We start from the raw sequence: 18,602 nt of genomic DNA, 5'->3' as shown, positions 1-18,602 counted from the left end.
TGTTGTGCAGCTGCAGTGGTTGTCGTAATAGGTTCTGGAGTTGTAGTGGTCGTAGGAGCAGCAGTTGTTGTTGTTAGGGCTGCAGTGGTTGTCGGATGCTAAAGTTGTTGTAGGAGCTGCAGTTGTTGTGGGAGCTGCAGTTGTTGTTGTGGTTGTCGTAGGAGCTGAAGTTGTAGTTATTGTAAAGGTGCTGCAGTCACTGTGGTCGTTGGAACAGCAGTTGTTGTAGTAGGAGCTGCACTGGTTGTCGTAGTAGGTTGTGGAGTTACAGTGGTAGGAGCAGCAGTTGTTGGAGGTGCTGTTGTTGTGGTTGTCGTAGGAGCTGAAGTTGTAGTTGTTGTAGCAGGAGCTGCAGTGGTTGTCGTAGATGCTAAAGCTGTTGTAGGAGCTGCAGTTATCGTGGGAGCTACAGTTGTTGGAGGTGCTGTTGTGGTTGTCATAGGAGCTGAAGTTGTAGTTGTTGTAGTTAGGGCTGCAGTTGTTGTCGTAGATGCTAAAGCTGTTGTAGGAGCTGCAGTTGTTGTGGGAGTTGTTGGAGGTGCTGTTGTTGTGGTTGTCGTAGGAGCTGAAGTTGTAGTTGTTGTAGCAGGAGCTGCAGTAGTTGTCGTAATAGGTTCTAGAGTTGTAGTGGTCGTTGGAGCAGCGATTGTTGTAGTTAGAGCTGCTGTGGTTGTCGTAGAGGCAGCTGCTGTGGTTGAGCAGAGCTAGTTGTTGTAGGAGCTGCAGGAGTTGTAGTAGGTGCAGTTGTTGTGGTTGTCGTAGGAGCTGAAGTTGTAGTTGTTGTTGAAGGTGCTGCAGTCACTGTGGTCGTAGGAGCAGCAGTTGTTGTAGTAGGAGCTGCACTGGTTGTCGTAGTAGGTTGTGGAGTGCAGTGGTCGTAGGAGCAGCAGTTGTTGTAGGTGCTGTTGTTGTGGTTGTCGTAGGAGCTGAAGTTGTAGTTGTTGTAGATGTTGTAGCAGGAGCTGCAGTGGTTGTCGTAATAGGTTCTGGAGTTGTAGTGGTCGTAGGAGCAGCAGTTGTTGTAGTTAGGGCTGCAGTGGTTGTCGTAGATGCAGCTGTTGTGTGGTTGTCGTGGGAGCTACAGTTGTTGTAGGTTGTTGTCGTAGGAGCTGTAGTTGTGATTGTTGTAGTCACTGTGGTCGTAACAGCAGTTGTTGTAGTGGAGCTGCACTGGTTGTCGTAGTAGTTGTAGGAACTGGTAGGAGTTGTTGGAGGTGCTGTTGTTATGGTTGTCGTAGGAGCTGAAGTTGTAGTTGTTGTAGAAGGTGCTGCAGTCACTGTGGTCGTAGAGCTAACAGCAGTTGTTGTAGGAGCTGCACTGGTTGTCGTAGCTAGGTTGTTGGAGTTGCTGTGGTTGTCATAGGAGCTGAGCAGTTGTTGTAGTTAGGGCTGCAATGGTTGTCGTAGATGCTAAAGTTGTTGTAGGAGCTGCAGTTGTTGTGGGAGCTACAGTTGTTGTAGGTGCTGTTGTTGTGGTTGTCGTAGGAGCTGAAGTTGTAGTTGTTGTAGCAGGAGCTGCAGTGGTTGTCGTAATAGGTTCTGGAGTTGTAGTGGTCGTTGGAGCAGCAGTGGTTGTAGTTAGAGCTTCTATGGTTGTCGTAGAGGCAGCTGCTGTGGTTGACGTAGGAGCTACAGTTGTTGTATCAGGAGCTGTAGTTGTGATTGTTGTAGTAAGTACAGCAGGTGGAGTGGTCGTGGTAGCTACAGTTGTAGGAACTGCAGGAGTTGTAGTAGGTGCCGTTGTTATGGTTGTCGTAGGAGCTGAAGTTGTAGTTGTTGTAGAAGGTGCTGCAGTGGTTGTCGTTATAGGTTCTGGAGCTGTAGTGGTCAGTGGTCGTAGGAGCAGCAGTTTGTTGTAGGAGCTGCAGTGGTTGTCGTAGATGCTAAAGCTGTTGTGGAGCTGCAGTTGTCGTGGGAGCTACAGTTGTTGTAGGTGCTGTTGTTGTGGTTGTCGTAGCTGAAGTTGTTGTAGCAGGAGCTGCAGTGGTTGTCGTAATAGGTTCTGGAGCAGTTGTTGGAACAGCAGTTGTTGTAGTTAGGCTGCAGTGGTTGTCGTAGGCTTGTCGTAGGAGCTGAAGTTGTAGCTTGTTGTTGTGGTGCTGCAGTCACTGTTGTCGTTATTGTAGAAGTCACTGCAGTTGTTGTAGTAGGAGCTGCACTGGTTGTCGTAGTAGGTTGTGGAGTTACAGTGGTCGTAGGAGCAGCAGTTGTTGGAGGTGCTGTTGTTGGGTTGTCGTAGGAGCTGAAGTTGTTGTAGGAGCTGCAGTTGTCGTGGGAGCTACAGTTGTTGGAGGTGCTGTTGTTGTGGTTGTCGTAGGAGCTGAAGTTGTAGTTGTTGTAGCAGGAGCTGCAGTGGTTGTCGTAATAGGTTCTGGAGTTGTAGTGGTCGTAGGAGCAGCAGTTGTTGTAGTTAGGGCTGCAGTGGTTGTCGTAGATGCTAAAGCTGTTGTAGGAGCTGCAGTTGTCGTGGGAGCTACAGTTGTTGTTGTGGTTGTCTAGTTGAAGTTGTAGTTATTGTAGAGGTGCTGCAGTCACTGTGGTCGTTGAGCTACAGTTGTTGTAGTAGGAGCTGCAGTGGTTGTCGTAGTAGGTTGTGGAGTTACAGTGGTCGTTGGAGCAGCAGTTGTTGTAGTGCTGTTGCTTCTATGGTTGTCGTAGGAGCTGAAGCTGCTGTGGTTGTTGTAGATGAGCTGCAGTGGTTGTCGGAGGTTCTGGACCTGTAGTGGTCGTGGATTGTTGTAGTTAGGGCTGCAGGTGGTTGTCGTGGATGCTAAAGCAGTTGTAGGAGCTGCAGTTGTTGTAGGAGCTAGTTGTTGTTATGGTTGTCGTAGGAGCTGAAGTTGTAGTTGTTGTAGAAGGTGCTGCAGTCACTGTGGTCGTAAGAACAGCAGTTGTTGTAGTAGGAGCTGCACTGGTTGTCGTAGTAGGTTGTGGAGTTGCAGTGGTCGTAGGAGCAGCAGTTGTTGTAGTTAGGGCTGCAGTGGTTGTCGTAGATGCTAAAGTTGTTGTAGGAGCTGCAGTTGTTGTGGGAGCTACAGTTGTTGTAGGTGCTGTTGTTGTGGTTGTCGTAGGAGCTGAAGTTGTAGTTGTTGTAGCAGGAGCTGCAGTGGTTGTCGTAATAGGTTCTGGAGTTGTAGTGGTCGTTGGAGCAGCAGTTGTTGTAGTTAGAGCTGCTATGGTTGTCGTAGAGGCAGCTGCTGTGGTTGACGTAGGAGCTACAGTTGTTGTATCAGGAGCTGTAGTTGTGATTGTTGTAGTAAGTACAGCAGGTGAAGTGGTCGTGGGAGCTACAGTTGTAGGAACTGCAGGTGTTGTAGTAGGTGCTGTTGTTGTGGTTGTCGTAGGAGCTGAAGTTGTAGTTGTTGTAGCAGGAGCTGCAGTGGTTGTCGTAATAGGTTCTGGAGTTGTAGTGGTCGTTGGAGCAGCAGTTGTTGTAGTTAGGGCTGCAGTGGTTGTCGTAGATGCTAAAGCTGTTGTAGGAGCTGCAGTTGTCGTGGGAGCTACAGTTGTTGGAGGTGCTGTTGTTGTGGTTGTCGTAGGAGCTGAAGTTGTTGTAGCAGGAGCTGCAGTGGTTGTCGTAATAGGTTCTGGAGCTGTAGTGGTCGTAGGAGCAGCAGTTGTTGTTGTTAGGGCTGCAGTGGTTGTCATAGATGCTAAAGCTGTTGTAGGAGCTGCAGTTATCGTGGGAGCTACAGTTGTTGTTGTGGCTGTCGTAGGAGCTGAAGTAGTTGTAGGAGCTGCAGTTGTCGTGGGAGCTACAGTTGTTGTGGTTGTCGTAGGAGCTGAAGTTGTAGTTATTGTAGAAGGTGCTGCAGTCACTGTGGTCGTTGAAACAGCAGTTGTTGTAGTAGGAGCTGCACTGGTTGTCGTAGTAGGTTGTGGAGTTACAGTGGTAGGAGCAGCAGTTGTTGGAGGTGCTGTTGTTGTGGTTGTCGTAGGAGCTGAAGTTGTAGTTGTTGTAGATGTTGTAGCAGGAGCTGCAGTGGTTGTCGTAATAGGTTGTGGAGTTGTAGTGGTCGTAGGAGCAGCAGTTGTTGTGTTAGGGCTGCAGTGGTTGTCGTAGATGCTAAAGCTGTTGTAGGAGCTGCAGTTGTCGTGGGAGCTACAGTTGTTGTAGTTGTTGTGGTTGTCGTGGAGCTGAAGTTGTAGTTGTTGTAGGTGCTGCAGTCAGTGGTCGTTGGAACAGCAGTTGTTGTAGTAGGAGCTGCACTGGTTGTCGTAGTAGGTTGTGGGTTACAGTGAGAGGCAGCAGCAGTTGTTGGAGCTGCAGTTGTTGTGGTTGTCAGGAGCTGTAGTTGTGTTGTTGTAGTAAGGAGCTGCAGTTGTTGTGGGAGCTACAGTTGTAGGAACTGCAGGAGTTGTAGTAGGTGCCGTTGTTATGGTTGTCGTAGGAGCTGAAGTTGTAGTTGTTGTAGAAGGTGCTGCAGTCACTGTGGTCGTAAGAACAGCAGTTGTTGTAGTAGGAGCTGCACTGGTTGTCGTAGTAGGTTGTGGAGTTGCAGTGGTCGTAGGAGCAGCAGTTGTTGTAGTTAGGGCTGCAATGGTTGTCGTAGATGCTAAAGTTGTTGTAGGAGCTGCAGTTGTCGTGGGAGCTACAGTTGTTGTAGGTGCTGTTGTTGTGGTTGTCGTAGGAGCTGAAGTTGTAGTTGTTGTAGCAGGAGCTGCAGTGGTTGTCGTAATAGGTTCTGGAGTTGTAGTGGTCGTTGGAGCAGCAGTGGTTGTAGTTAGAGCTTCTATGGTTGTCGTAGAGGCAGCTGCTGTGGTTGATGTAGAAATTACAGTTGTTGTATCAGGAGATGTAGTTGTGATTGTTGTAGTAGGTACTGCAGGTGCTGTGGTCGTGGGAGCTACAGTTGTAGGAACTGTAGGTGCTGTTGTTGTTGTTGTCGCAGGAGCTGAAGTTGTAGTTGTTGTAGTGGTCGTAGGAGCAGCAGTTGTTGTAGTTAGGGCTGCAGTGGTTGTCGAAGATGCTAAAGCTGTTGTAGGAGCTGCAGAGGTCGTGGGAGCCACAGTTGTAGTAGGTGCTGTTGTTGTGGTTGTCGCAGGAGCTGAAGTTGTATCAGTTGTAGCAGAAGCTGCAGTGGTTGTCGTAATAGGTTCTGGAGTTATAGTGGTCGTAGGAGCAGCAGTGTGTTGTTGTTAGGGCTGCAGTGGTTGTCATAGATGCTAAAGCTGTAGCAGTAGGAGCTGCAGTTGTCGTAGGTTCTGGTTGTTGTAGTGGTCAGTCGGTGGAGGAGCTGAAGTAGTTGTAGGAGCTGCAGTTGTTGTAGAAGGTGCAGTTGTTGTGGTTGTCGTAGGAGCTGAAGTTGTAGTTGTTGTAGAAGGTGCTGCAGTCACTGTGGTCGTTGAAACAGCAGTTGTTGTAGTAGGAGCTGCACTGGTTGTGGTAGTAGGTTGTGGAGTTACAGTGGTCGTAGGAGCAGCAGTTGTTGTTGTTAGGTGCTGTTGTTGTGGTTGTCGTAGGAGCTGAAGTTGTAGTTGTTGTAGATGTTGTATCAGGAGCTGCAGTGGTTGTCGTAATAGTTCTGGACCTGTAGTGGTCGTAGGAGCAGCAGTTGTTGTTGTTAGGGCTGCAGTGGTTGTCGTAGATGCTAAAGCTGTTGTAGGAGCTGCAGTTGTCGTGGGAGCTACAGTTGTTGTTGTGGTTGTCGTAGGAGCTGAAGTTGTAGTTATTGTAGAAGGTGCTGCAGTCACTGTGGTCGTTGGAACAGCAGTTGTTGTAGTAGGAGCTGCACTGGTTGTCGTAGTAGGTTGTGGAGTTACAGTGAGAGGAGCAGCAGTTGTTGGAGGTGCTGTTGTTGTGGTTGTCGTAGGAGCTGAAGTTGTAGTTGTTGTAGCAGGAGCTGCAGTGGTTGTCGTAGATGCTAAAGCTGTTGTAGGAGCTGCAGTTGTCGTGGGAGCTACAGTTGTTGTTGGGGTTGTCGTAGGAGCTGAAGTTGTAGTTATTGTAGAAGGTGCTGCAGTCACTGTGGTCGTTGGAACAGCAGTTGTTGTAGTAGGAGCTGCACTGGTTGTCGTAGTAGGTTGTGGAGTTACAGTGGTAGGAGCAGCAGTTGTTGGAGGTGCTGTTGTTGTGGTTGTCGTAGGAGCTGAAGTTGTTGTAGGAGCTGCAGTTGTCGTGGGAGCTACAGTTGTTGTTGTGGTTGTCGTAGGAGCTGAAGTTGTAGTTATTGTAGAAGGTGCTGCAGTCACTGTGGTCGTTGGAACAGCAGTTGTTGTAGTAGGAGCTGCACTGGTTGTCGTAGTAGGTTGTGGAGTTACAGTGGTAGGAGCAGCATTTGTTGGAGGTGCTGTTGTTGTGGTTGTCGTAGGAGCTGAAGTTGTTGTAGGAGCTGCAGTTGTCGTGGGAGCTACAGTTGTTGGAGGTGCTGTTGTGGTTGTCGTAGGAGCTGAAGTTGTAGTTGTTGTAGTAGGAGCTGCAGTGGTTGTCATAGATAGGTTGTGGAGCTGCAGTTAGTCGTGGGAGCTACAGTTGTTGGAGTTGTGCTGTTGTGGTTGTCGTAGGAGCTGTGTTGTAGTTGTTGTAGGGAGCTGCAGTGGTTGTCGTAGATGCTAAAGTTGTTGTAGGAGCTGCAGTTGTTGTGGGCTAGTTGTTGTAGGTGCTGTTGTTGTGGTTGTCGTAGGAGCTGAAGTTGTAGTTGTTGTAGCAGGAGCTGCAGTGGTTGTCGTAATAGGTTCTGGAGTTGTAGTGGTCGTTGGAGCAGCAGTTGTTGTAGTTAGAGCTGCAGTGGTTGTCGTAGATGCAGCTGCTGTGGTTGATGTAGAAATTACAGTTGTTGTATCAGGAGATGTAGTTGTGATTGTTGTAGTAAGTACAGCAGGTGAGGTGGTCGTGGGAGCTACAGTTGTAGGAACTGCAGGTGTTGTAGTAGGTGCTGTTGTTGTGGTTGTCGTAGGAGCTGAAGTTGTAGTAGTTGTAGCAGAAGCTGCAGTGGTTGTCGTAATAGGTTCTGGAGTTGCAGTGGTCGTTGGAGCAGCAGTTGTTGTTGTTAGAGCAGTTGTTGTAGTGGTTGTCATAGATGCTAAAGCTGTTGTAGGAGCTGCAGTTGTCGTGGGAGCTACAGTTGTTGGAGGTGCTGTTGTTGTGGTTGTCGTAGGAGCTGAAGTTGTTTGTTGTAGCAGGAGCTGCAGTGGTTGTCGTAATAGGTTCTGGAGCTGTAGTGGTCGTAGGAGCAGCAGTTGTTGTTGTTAGGGCTGCAGTGGTTGTCATAGATGCTAAAGCTGTTGTAGGAGCTGCAGTTGTTGTGGGAGCTGTAGTTGTTGTTGTGTGTCTGGAGCTGGTGTTGTAGGAGCTGCAGTTGTCGTGAACTGCAGGAGCTGTAGTAGTTGTTGTTGTTGTGGTTGTCGTAGGAGCTGAAGTTGTAGTTGTTGTAGAAGGTGCTGCAGTCACTGTGGTCGTTGAAACAGCAGTTGTTGTAGTAGGAGCTGCACTGGTTGTCGTAGTAGGTTGTGGGAGTTGCAGTGGTAGGAGCAGCAGTTGTTGGAGGTGCTGTTGTTGTGGTTGTCGTAGGAGCTGAAGTTGTAGTTGTTGTAGATGTTGTAGCAGGAGCTGCAGTGGTTGTCGTAATAGGTTCTGGACCTGTAGTGGTCGTAGGAGCAGCAGTTGTTGTTGTTAGGGCTGCAGTGGTTGTCGTAGATGCTAGCTGTTGTAGGAGCTGCAGTTGTTGTGGGAGCTACAGTTGTTGTTGTGGTTGTCGTAGGAGCTGAAGTTGTAGTTATTGTAGAAGGTGCTGCAGTCACTGTGGTCGTTGTAGTTGTTGTAGTAGGAGCTGCAGGTGTCGTAGTTTGTGGAGTTACAGTGGTAGGAGCTGCAGTTGTTGGAGTTGTTGTTGTGGTCGTTGGAGCTGAGCAGTTGTTGTAGTTAGGAGCTGCAGTGGTTGTCGTAGATGCTAAAGCTGTTGTAGTTGAGCTGCAGTTATTGGGAGTACAGTTGTTGGAGGTGCTGTTGTGGTTGTCATAGGAGCTGAAGTTGTAGTTGTTGTAGTTAGGGCTGCAGTGGTTGTCGTAGATGCTAAAGTTGTTGTAGGAGCTGCAGTTGTTGTGGGAGCTACAGTTGTTGTAGGTGCTGTTGTTGTGGTTGTCGTAGGAGCTGAAGTTGTAGTTGTTGTAGAAGGTGCTGCAGTCACTGTGGTCGTAAGAACAGCAGTTGTTGTAGTAGGAGCTGCACTGGTTGTCGTAGTAGGTTGTGGAGTTGCAGTGGTCGTAGGAGCAGCAGTTGTTGTAGTTATGGTTGTCGTAGATGCTAAAGTTGTTGTAGGAGCTGCAGTTGTTGTGGAAGCTATAGTTGTTGTAGGTGCTGTTGTTGTGGTTGTCGTAGGAGCTGAAGTTGTAGTTGTTGTAGCAGGAGCTGCAGTGGTTGTCGTAATAGGTTCTGGAGTTGTAGTGGTCGTTGGAGCAGCAGTTGTTGTTGTGGTTGTCGAGGAGCTGAAGTTGGTTGTTGTAGAAGGTGCTGCAGTCACTGTGGTCGTAGGAACAGCAGTTGTTGTAGTAGGAGCTGCACTGGTTGTCGTAGTAGGTTGTGGAGTTGTGGTAGGAGCAGCAGTTGTTGGAGTGCTGTTGTTGTGGTTGTCGTAGGAGCTGAAGTTGTTGTAGGAGCTGCAGTTGTTGTAGGAGGAGCTGCAGTTGTTGTTATGGTTGTCGTAGGAGCTGAAGTTGTAGTTGTTGTAGAAGGTGCTGCAGTCACTGTGGTCGTTGGAACAGCAGTTGTTGTAGTAGGAGCTGCACTGGTTGTCGTAGTAGGTTGTGGAGTTGACAGTGGTAGGAGCAGCAGTTGTTGGAGGTTGTTGTTGTGGTTGTTGTAGAGCTGAAGTTGTTGTAGGAGCTGCAGTTGTTGTGGGAGCTACAGTTGTTGTTGTAGAGGTGCTGTTGTTATGGTTGTCGTAGGAGCTGAAGTTGTAGTTGTTGTAGCAGGAGCTGCAGTGGTTGTCATAGATGCTAAGCAGTTGTTGTAGGAGCTGCAGTTATGGTGTCGTAGTAGCTGTTGTTGGAGTTGCTGTTGTGGTTGTCGTAGGAGCTGAAGTTGTAGTTGTTGTAGCAGGAGCTGCAGTGGTTGTCGTAGATGCTAAAGCTGTTGTAGGAGCTGCAGTTGTTGTGGGAGTTGTTGGAGGTGCTGTTGTTGTGGTTGTCGTAGGAGCTGAAGTTGTAGCAGTTGTAGCAGGAGCTGCAGTGGTTGTCGTAATAGGTTCTGGAGTTGTAGTGGTCGTTGGAGCAGCAGTTGTTGTAGTTAGAGCTGCTGTGGTTGTCGTAGAGGCAGCTGCTGTGGTTGACGTAGAAGTTACAGTTGTTGTATCAGGAGCTGTAGGTTTGATTGTTGTAGTAAGTACAGCAGGTGCAGTGGTCGTGGGAGCTACAGTTGTAGGAACTGCAGGTGTTGTAGTAGGTGCTGTTGTTGTGGTTGTCGTAGGAGCTGAAGTTGTAGTTGTTGTAGAACGTGCTGCAGTCACTGTGGTCGTTAGAACAGCAGTTGGTGTAGTAGGAGCTGCACTGGTTGTCGTAGTAGGTTGTGGAGTTACAGTGGTCGTAGGAGCAGCAGTTGTTGTAGTTAGGGCTGCAGTGGTTGTCGTAGATGCTAAAGTTGTTGTAGGAGCTGCAGTTGTCGTGGGAGCTACAGTTGTTGTGTGGTTGTCGTAGGAGCTGAAGTTGTAGTTATTGTAGAAGGTGCTGCAGTCACTGTGGTCGTTGGAACAGCAGTTGTTGTAGTAGGAGCTGCACTGGTTGTCGTAGTAGGTTGTGGAGTTACAGTGGTAGGAGCAGCATTTGTTGGAGGTGCTGTTGTTGTGGTTGTTGTAGGAGCTGAAGTTGTTGTAGGAGCTGCAGTTGTCGTGGGAGCTACAGTTGTTGGAGGTGCTGTTGTGGTTGTCGTAGGAGCTGAAGTTGTAGTTGTTGTAGCAGGAGCTGCAGTGGTTGTCATAGATGCTAAAGCTGTTGTAGGAGCTGCAGTTATCGTGGGAGCTACAGTTGTTGGAGGTGCTGTTGTGGTTGTCGTAGGAGCTGAAGTTGTAGTTGTTGTAGCAGGAGCTGCAGTGGTTGTCGTAGATGCTAAAGCTGTTGTAGGAGCTGCAGTTGTTGTGGGAGTTGTTGGAGGTGCTGTTGTTGTGGTTGTCGTAGGAGCTGAAGTTGTAGTTGTTGTAGCAGGAGCTGCAGTAGTTGTCGTAATAGGTTCTAGAGTTGTAGTGGTCGTTGGAGCAGCGATTGTTGTAGTTAGAGCTGCTGTGGTTATCGTAGAGGCAGCAGCTGTGGTTGACGTAGAAGCTAAAGTTGTTGTATCAGGAGCTGTAGTTGTGATTGTTGTAGAAAGTACAGCAGGTGGAGTGGTCGTGGGAGCTACAGTTGTAGGAACTGCAGGTGTTGTAGTAGGTGCTGTTGTTGTGGTTGTCGTAGGAGCTGAAGTTGTAGTTGTTGTAGCAGGAGCTGCAGTGGTTGTCGTTATAGGTTCTGGAGCTGAAGTGGTCGTGGTCGTAGGAGCAGCAGTTGTTGTTGTGAGGCCTCCAGTGGTTGTCATAGATGCTAAAGCTGTTGTAGGAGCTGCAGTTGTCGTGGGAGCTACAGTTGTTGGAGGTGCTGTTGTCGTGGTTGTCGTAGGAGCTGAAGTTGTTGTAGCAGGAGCTGCAGTGGTTGTCGTAATAGGTTCTGGAGCTGTAGTGGTCGTAGGAGCAGCAGTTGTTGTTGTTAGGGCTGCAGTGGTTGTCATAGATGCTAAAGCTGTTGTAGGAGCTGCAGTTATCGTGGGAGCTACAGTTGTTGTTGTGGTTGTCGTAGGAGCTGAAGTGGTAGTTATTGTAGAAGGTGCTGCAGTCACTGTGGTCGTTGGAACAGCAGTTGTTGTAGTAGGAGCTGCACTGGTTGTAGTAGTAGGTTGTGGAGTTACAGTGGTAGGAGCAGCAGTTGTTGGAGGTGCTGTTGTTGTGGCTGTCGTAGGAGCTAAGTTGTTGTAGGAGCTGCAGGAGTGTGTGGGAGCTACAGTTGTTGTGGTTGTCGTAGGAGCTGAAGTTGTAGTTGTTGTAGAAGGTGCTGCAGTCACTGTGGTCGTTAGAACAGCAGTTGTTGTAGTAGGAGCTGCACTGGTTGTCGTAGTAGGTTGTGGAGTTACAGTGGTCGTAGGAGCAGCAGTTGTTGTAGTTAGCTGCTGTTGTGGTTGTCGTAGAGCTGAAAGTTGTTGTAGGAGCTGCAGTTGTCGTGGGAGCTACAGTTGTTGTAGGTGCTGTTGTTGTGGTTGTCGTAGGAGCTGAAGTTGTAGTTGTTGTAGCAGGAGCTGCAGTGGTTGTCGTAGATGCTAAAGGTTCTGGAGCTGCAGTTATCATGGGAGCTGGTTGTTGGAGATGCTGTTGTTGTGGTTGTTAGGAGCTGAAGTTGGTTGTTGTAGCAGGATCTGCAGTGGTTGTCATAATAGGTTCTGGAGCTGTAGTGGTCGTAGCAGCAGCAGTTGTTGTTGTTAGGGCTGCAGTGGTTGTCGTAGATGCTAAAGCTGTTGTAGGAGCTGCAGTTGTCGTGGGAGCTACAGTTGTTGTTGTGGTTGTCGTAGGAGCTGAAGTTGTAGTTATTGTAGAAGGTCCTGCAGTCACTGTGGTCGTTGGAACAGCAGTTGTTGTAGTAGGAGCTGCACTGGTTGTCGTAGTAGGTTGTGGAGTTACAGTGGTAGGAGCAGCAGTTGTTGGAGGTGCTGTTATTGTGGTTGTCGTAGGAGCTGAAGTTGTTGTTGGAGCTGCAGTTGTCGTGGGAGCGACAGTTGTTGGAGGTGCTGTTGTTGTGGTTGTCGTAGGAGCTGAAGTTGTAGTTGTTGTAGCAGGAGCTGCAGTGGTTGTCGTAGATGCTAAAGCTGTTGTAGGAGCTGCAGTTGTCATGGGAGCTACAGTTGTTGGAGATGCTGTTGTTGTGGTTGTCGTAGGAGCTGAATTTGTAGTTGTTGTAGCAGGATCTGCAGTGGTTGTCGTAATATGTTCTGGAGCTGTAGTGGTCGTAGGAGCAGCAGTTGTTGTAGTTAGGACTGCAGTGGTTGTTGTAGATGCTAAAGCTGTTGTAGGAGCTGCAGTTATCGTGGGAGCTCCAGTTGTTGGAGGTGCTGTTGTTGTGGTTGTCGTAGGAGCTGAAGTTGTAGTTGTTGTAGCAGGAGCTGCAGTTGTTGTAGTTAGGGCTGCAGTGGTTGTCGTAGATGCTAAAGCTGTTGTATGAGCTGCAGTTGTTGTGGGAGTTGTTGGAGGTGCTGTTGTTGTGGTTGTCGTAGGAGCTGAAGTTGTTATAGGAGCTGCAGTTGTCGTGGGAGCTACAGTTGTTGGAGGTGCTGTTGTTGTGGTTGTCGTAGGAGCTGAAGTTGTAGTTGTTGTAGCAGGAGCTGCAGTGGTTGTCGTAGATGCTAAAGCTGTTGTAGGAGCTGCAGTTATCGTGGGAGCTACAGTTGTTGGAGGTGCTGTTGTGGTTGTCGTAGGAGCTGAAGTTGTAGTTGTTGTAGCAGGAGGAGCTGCAGTTGTTGTAGTTAGGGCTGCAGTGGTTGTCGTAGATGCTAAAGCTGTTGTAGGAGCTGCAGTTGTTGTGGGAGTTGTTGGAGGTGCTGTTGTTGTGGTTGTCGTAGGAGCTGAAGTTGTAGTTGTTGTAGCAGGAGCTGCAGTAGTTGTCGTAATAGGTTCTAGAGTTGTAGTGGTCGTTGGAGCAGCGATTGTTGTAGTTAGAGCTGCTGTGGTTATCGTAGAGGCAGCAGCTGTGGTTGACGTAGAAGCTAAAGTTGTTGTATCAGGAGCTGTAGTTGTGATTGTTGTAGAAAGTACAGCAGGTGGAGTGGTCGTGGGAGCTACAGTTGTAGGAACTGCAGGTGTTGTAGTAGGTGCTGTTGTTGTCGTAGGAGCTGAAGTTGTAGTTGTTGTAGCAGGAGCTGCAGTGGTTGTCGTTATAGGTTCTGGAGCTGAAGTGGTCGTGGTCGTAGGAGCTGAAGTTGTTGTAGGAGCTGCAGTTGTCGTGGGAGCTACAGTTGTTGGAGGTGCTGTTGTTGTGGTTGTCGTAGGAGCTGAAGTTGTAGTTGTTGTAGCAGGATCTGCAGTGGTTGTCGTAATAGGTTCTGGAGCTGTAGTGGTCGTAGCAGCAGCAGTTGTTGTTGTTAGGGCTGCAGTGGTTATCGTAGATGCTAAAGCTGTTGTAGGAGCTGCAGTTGTCATGGGAGCTACAGTTGTTGGAGGTGCTGTTGTTGTGGTTGTCATAGGAGCTGAAGTTGTAGTTGTTGTAGCAGGAGCTGCAGTTGTTGTAGTTAGGGCTGCAGTGGTTGTCGTAGATGCTAAAGCTGTTGTAGGAGCTGCAGTTGTTGTGGGAGTTGTTGGAGGTGCTGTTGTTGTGGTTGTCGTAGGAGCTGAAGTTGTTGTAGCAGGAGCTGCAGTGGTTGTCGTAATAGGTTCTGGAGCTGTAGTGGTTGTAGGAGCAGCAGTTCTTGTTGTTAGGGCTGCAGTGGTTGTCATAGATGCTAAAGCTGTTGTAGGAGCTGCAGTTATCGTGGGAGCTACAGTTGTTGTTGTGGTTGTCGTAGGAGCTGAAGTTGTAGTTATTGTAGAAGGTGCTGCAGTCACTGTGGTCGTTAGAACAGCAGTTGTTGTAGTAGGAGCTGCACTGGTTGTCGTAATAGGTTGTGGAGTTACAGTGGTAGGAGCAGCAGTTGTTGGAGGTGCTGTTGTTGTAGGAGCTGAAGTTGTTGTAGGAGCTGCAGTTATCGTGGGAGCTACAGTTGTTGTGGTTGTCGTAGGAGCTGAAGTTGTAGTTATTGTAGAAGGTGCTGCAGTCACTGTGGTCGTTAGAACAGCAGTTGTTGTAGTAGGAGCTGCACTGGTTGTCGTAGTAGGTTGTGGAGTTACAGTGGTAGGAGCAGCAGTTGTTGGAGGTGCTGTTGTTGTGGTTGTCGTAGGAGCTGAAGTTGTTGTAGGAGCTGCAGTTGTCGTGGGAGCTACAGTTGTTGGAGGTGCTGTTGTTGTGGTTGTCGTAGGAGCTGAAGTTGTAGTTCTTGTAGCAGGAGCTGCAGTGGTTGTCGTAGATGCTAAAGCTGTTGTAGGAGCTGCAGTTATCGTGGGAGCTACAGTTGTTGGAGGTGCTGTTGTTGTGGTTGTCGTAGGAGCTGAAGTTGTAGTTGTTGTAGCAGGAGCTGCAGTTGTTGCAGTTCGGGCTGCAGTGGTTGTCGTAAATGCTAAAGCTGTTGTAGGAGCTTCAGTTGTTGTGGGTGTTGTTGCAGGAGCTGCAGTGGTTGTCGTAATAGGTTCTGGAGTTGTAGTGGTCGTTGGAGCAGCAGTTGTTGTAGTTAGAGCTGCAGTGGTTGTCGCAGAGTCAGCTGCTGTGGTTGACGGAGAATTTAAAGTTGTTGTATCAGGCGCTGTAGTTGTGATTGTTGTAGAAAGTACAGCAGGTGGAGTGGTCGTGGGAGCTACTGTTGTAGGAACTGCAGTTGTTGGAGGTGCTGTTGTTGTGTCTGTCGTAGGAGCTGAAGTTGTAGTTGTTGTAGCAGGAGCTGCAGTGGTTGTCGTAATAGGTTCTAGAGTTGTAGTGGACGTTGGAGCAGCAATTGTTGTTGTTAGAGCTGCAGTGGTTGTCGTAGATGCTAAAGCTGTTGTAAGAGCTGCAGTTGTCGTGGGAGCTACAGTTGTTGGAGGTACTGTTGTTTTCGTAGGAGCTGAAATTGTAGTTGTTGTAGCAGGAGCTGCACTGGTTGTTGTAGTAGGTTGTGGAGTTAAAGTGGTCGTAGGAGCAGCAGTTGTTGTAGTTAGGGCTGCAGTGGTTGTCGTAGATGCTATAGCTGTTGTAGGAGCTGCAGTTGTCGTGGCAGCTACAGTTGTTGTAGGTGCTGTTGTTGTGGTTGTCGTAGGAGCTGAAGTTGTAGTTGTTGTAGCAGAAGCTGCAGAGGTTGTCGTAATAGGTTCTGGAGATGTAGTGGTCGTAGGAGCAGCAGTTGTTGTTGTTAGGGCTGCAGTGGTTGTCTTAGCTGCTAAAGCTGTTGTTGGAGCTGCAGTTGTTGTAGGTGCTGTTGTTGTGGTTGTAGTAGGAGCTGAAGCTGTAGTTATTGTAGAAGGTGCTGCAGTGACTGTGGTCATTAGAACAGCAGTTGTTGTAGTAGGAGCTGCACTGGTTGTCGTAGTAGGTTGTGGAGTTACAGTGGTCGTAGGAGCAGCAGTTGTTGGAGGTGCTGTTGTTATGGTTGTCGTAGGAGCTGAAGTTGTAGTTGTTGTAGCAGGAGCTGCAGTGGTTGTCGTAATAGGTTCTGGAGCTGTAGTGGTCGTAGGAGCAGCAGTTGTTGTTGTTAGGGCTGCAGTGGTTGTCGTAGATGCTAAAGTTGTTGTAGGAGCTGTAGTTGTCGTGGGAGCTACAGTTGTTGGAGGTGCTGTTGTTGTCGTAGGAGCTGAAATTGTAGTTGTTGTAGCAGGAGCTGCAGTGGTTGTCGTAATAGGTTCTGGAGCTGTAGTGGTCGTAGGAGCAGCAGTTGTTGTTGTGAGGGCTGCAGTGGTTGTCGTAGATGCTATAGCTGTTGTAGGAGCTGCAGTTGCCGTGGGAGCTACAGTTGTTGTAGGTGCTGTTGTTGTGGTTGTCGTAGGAGCAGAATTTGTAATTATTGTAGAAGGTGCTGCAGTGACTGTGGTTGTTAGAACAGCAGTTGTTGTAGTAGGAGCTGCACTGGTTGTCGTAGTAGGTTGTGGAGTTACAGTGGTCGTAGGGGCAGCAGTTGTTGTAGGTGCTGTTGTTGTGGTTGTCGTAGGAGCTGAAGTTGTAGTTGTTGTAGCAGAAGCTGCAGAGGTTGTCGTAATAGGTTCTGGAGCTGTAGTGGTCGTAGGAGCAGCAGTTGTTGTTGTTAGGGCTGCAGTGGTTGTCTTAGCTGCTAAAGCTGTTGTTGGAGCTGCAGTTGTTGTAGGTGCTGTTGTTGTGGTTGTAGTAGGAGCTGAAGCTGTAGTTATTGTAGAAGGTGCTGCAGTGACTGTGGTCATTAGAACAGCAGTTGTTGTAGTAGGAGCTGCACTGGTTGTCGTAGTAGGTTGTGGAGTTACAGTGGTCGTAGGAGCAGCAGTTGTTGGAGGTGCTGTTGTTATGGTTGTCGTAGGAGCTGAAGTTGTAGTTGTTGTAGCAGGAGCTGCAGTGGTTGTCGTAATAGGTTCTGGAGCTGTAGTGGTCGTAGGAGCAGCAGTTGTTGTTGTTAGGGCTGCAGTGGTTGTCGTAGATGCTAAAGCTGTTGTAGGAGCTGTAGTTGTCGTGGGAGCTACAGTTGTTGGAGGTGCTGTTGTTGTCGTAGGAGCTGAAATTGTAGTTGTTGTAGCAGGAGCTGCAGTGGTTGTCGTAATAGGTTCTGGAGCTGTAGTGGTCGTAGGAGCAGCAGTTGTTGTTGTGAGGGCTGCAGTGGTTGTCGTAGATGCTATAGCTGTTGTAGGAGCTGCAGTTGCCGTGGGAGCTACAGTTGTTGTAGGTGCTGTTGTTGTGGTTGTCGTAGGAGCAGAATTTGTAATTATTGTAGAAGGTGCTGCAGTGACTGTGGTTGTTAGAACAGCAGTTGTTGTAGTAGGAGCTGCACTGGTTGTCGTAGTAGGTTGTGGAGTTACAGTGGTCGTAGGGGCAGCAGTTGTTGTAGGTGCTGTTGTTGTGGTTGTCGTAGGAGCTGAAGTTGTAGTTGTTGTAGCAGAAGCTGCAGAGGTTGTCGTAATAGGTTTTGGAGCTGTAGTGGTCGTAGGAGCAGCAGTTGTTGTTGTTAGGGCTGCAGTGGTTGTCGTAGATGCTATAGCTGTTGTAGGAGCTGCAGTTGTCGTGGCAGCTACAGTTGTTGTAGGTGCTGTTGTTGTGGTTGTCGTAGGATCTGAAGTTGTTGTATCAGGAGCTGTAGTTGTGATTGTTGTAGTAAGTACAGCAGGTGGAGTGGTCGTGGGAGCTTCAGTTGTAGGAACTGCCGGTGTTGTAGTAGGTGCTGAAGTTGTAGTTATTGTAGAAGGTGCTGCAGTCACTGTGGTCGTTAGAACAGCAGTTGTTGTAGTAGAAGCTGCACTGGTTGTCGTACTAGGTTGTGGAGTTACAGTGGTCGTAGGAGCAGCAGTTGTTGTGGTTAGGGCTGCAGTGGTTGTCGTAGATGCTAAAGCTGTTGTAGGAGCTGCAGTTATTGTGGGTGCAACGGTTGTTGGAGGTGCTGTTGTTGTGGTTGTCGTAGGAGCTGAAGTTGTAGTTATTGTAGAAGGTGCTGCAGTCACTGTGGTCATTAGCACAGCAGTTGTTGTAGTCGGAGCTGCACTGGTTGTCGTAAGAGGTTCTGGAGCTGTAGTGGTCGTAGGAGCAGCAGTTGCTGTTGTTAGGGCTGCAAGGGTTGTTGTAGATGCTAAAGCTGTTGTAGGAGCTGCAGTTGTCGTGGTAGCTACAGTTGTTGGAGGTGCTGTTGTTGTTGTAGGAGCCGAAATTTTAGTTGTTGTAGCAGGAGCTGCAGTGGTTGTCGTAATAGGTTCTGGAGCTGTAGTGGTCGTAGGAGCAGCAGCTGTTGTAGTTAGGGCTGCAGTGGTTGTCTTAGCTGCTAAAGCTGTTGTTGGAGCTACAGTTGTTGTAGGTGCTGTTGTTGTGGTTGTAGTAGGAGCTGAAGTTGTTGTATCAGGAGCTGTAGTTGTGATTGTTGTAGTAAGTACAGCAGGTGGAGTGGTCGTGGGAGCTACAGTTGTAGGAACTGCAGGTGTTGTAGTAGGTGCTGTTGTTGTGGTTGTCGTAGGATCTGAATTTGTAGTTTTTGTAGAAGGTACTGCAGTCACTGTGGTCATTAGAACAGCAGTTGTTGTAGTAGGAGCTGCACTGGTTGTCATACTAGGTTGTGGAGTTACAGTGGTCATAGGAGCAGCAGTTGTTGTAGGTGCTGTTGTTGTGGTTGTCGTAGGAGCTGAAGTTGTAGTTGTTGTAGCAGGAGCTGCAGTGGTTGTCGTAATAGGTTCTGGAGCTGTAGTGGTCGTAGGAGCAGCAGTTGTTGTTGTTAGGGCTGCAGTGGTTGTCTTAGCTGCTAAAGCTGTTGTTGGAGCTGCAGTTGTCGTGTGAGCTACAGTTGTTGTAGGTGCTGTTGTTGTGGTTGTCGTAGGAGCTGAAGTTGTTGTATCAGGAGCTGTAGTTGTGATTGTTGTGGTAAGTACAGCAGGTGGAGTGGTCGTGGGAGCTACAGTTGTAGGAACTGCAGGTGTTGTAGTAGGTGCTGTTGTTGTGGTTGTCGTAGGAGCTGAAGTTGTAGTTATTGTAGAAGGTGCTGCAGTCACTGTGGTCGTTAGAACAGCAGTTGTTGTAGTAGGAGCTGCACTGGTTGTCGTACTAGGTTGTGGAGTTACAGTGGTCGTAGGAGCAGCAGTTGTTGTGGTTAGGGCTGCAGTGGTTGTCGTAGATGCTAAAGCTGTTGTAGGAGCTGCAGTTGTCGTGGGAGCTACAGTTGTTGGAGGTGCTGTTGTTGTCGTAGGAGCTGAAATTGTAGTTGTTGTAGCAGGAGCTGCAGTGGTTGTCGTACTAGGTTGTGGAGTTACAGTGGTCGTAGGAGCAGCAGTTGTTGTGGTAAGTACAGCAGGTGGAGTGGTCGTGGGAGCTACAGTTGTAGGAACTGCAGGTGTTGTAGTAGGTGCTGTTGTTGTGGTTGTCGTAGGAGCTGAATTTGTAGTTAT

At 48.7% G+C, this 18,602-nt stretch overlaps 1 protein-coding gene and 1 long non-coding RNA gene across 2 annotated transcripts in view; one reads left to right on the top strand and one right to left on the bottom strand.

Moving 5' to 3' along the window:
- The window catches only part of LOC118398094 (mucin-5AC-like), a 221,734-nt gene that overhangs the window by 56,841 nt on the left and 146,291 nt on the right, over positions 1-18,602 (bottom strand). The window lies entirely within an intron of this gene.
- LOC127909359 (uncharacterized) lies at positions 1,376-9,908 on the top strand. Its single transcript, XR_008070899.1, has 3 exons — positions 1,376-1,785; positions 2,859-3,047; positions 9,844-9,908. It is a non-coding gene; the product is annotated as an uncharacterized LOC127909359 (long non-coding RNA).

This window comes from Oncorhynchus keta, chromosome 19 (assembly GCF_023373465.1).
Source record: "Oncorhynchus keta strain PuntledgeMale-10-30-2019 chromosome 19, Oket_V2, whole genome shotgun sequence".
Lineage (NCBI taxonomy): Eukaryota > Metazoa > Chordata > Actinopteri > Salmoniformes > Salmonidae > Oncorhynchus > Oncorhynchus keta.
This window is presented reverse-complemented; position numbering and strand designations above follow the sequence as displayed.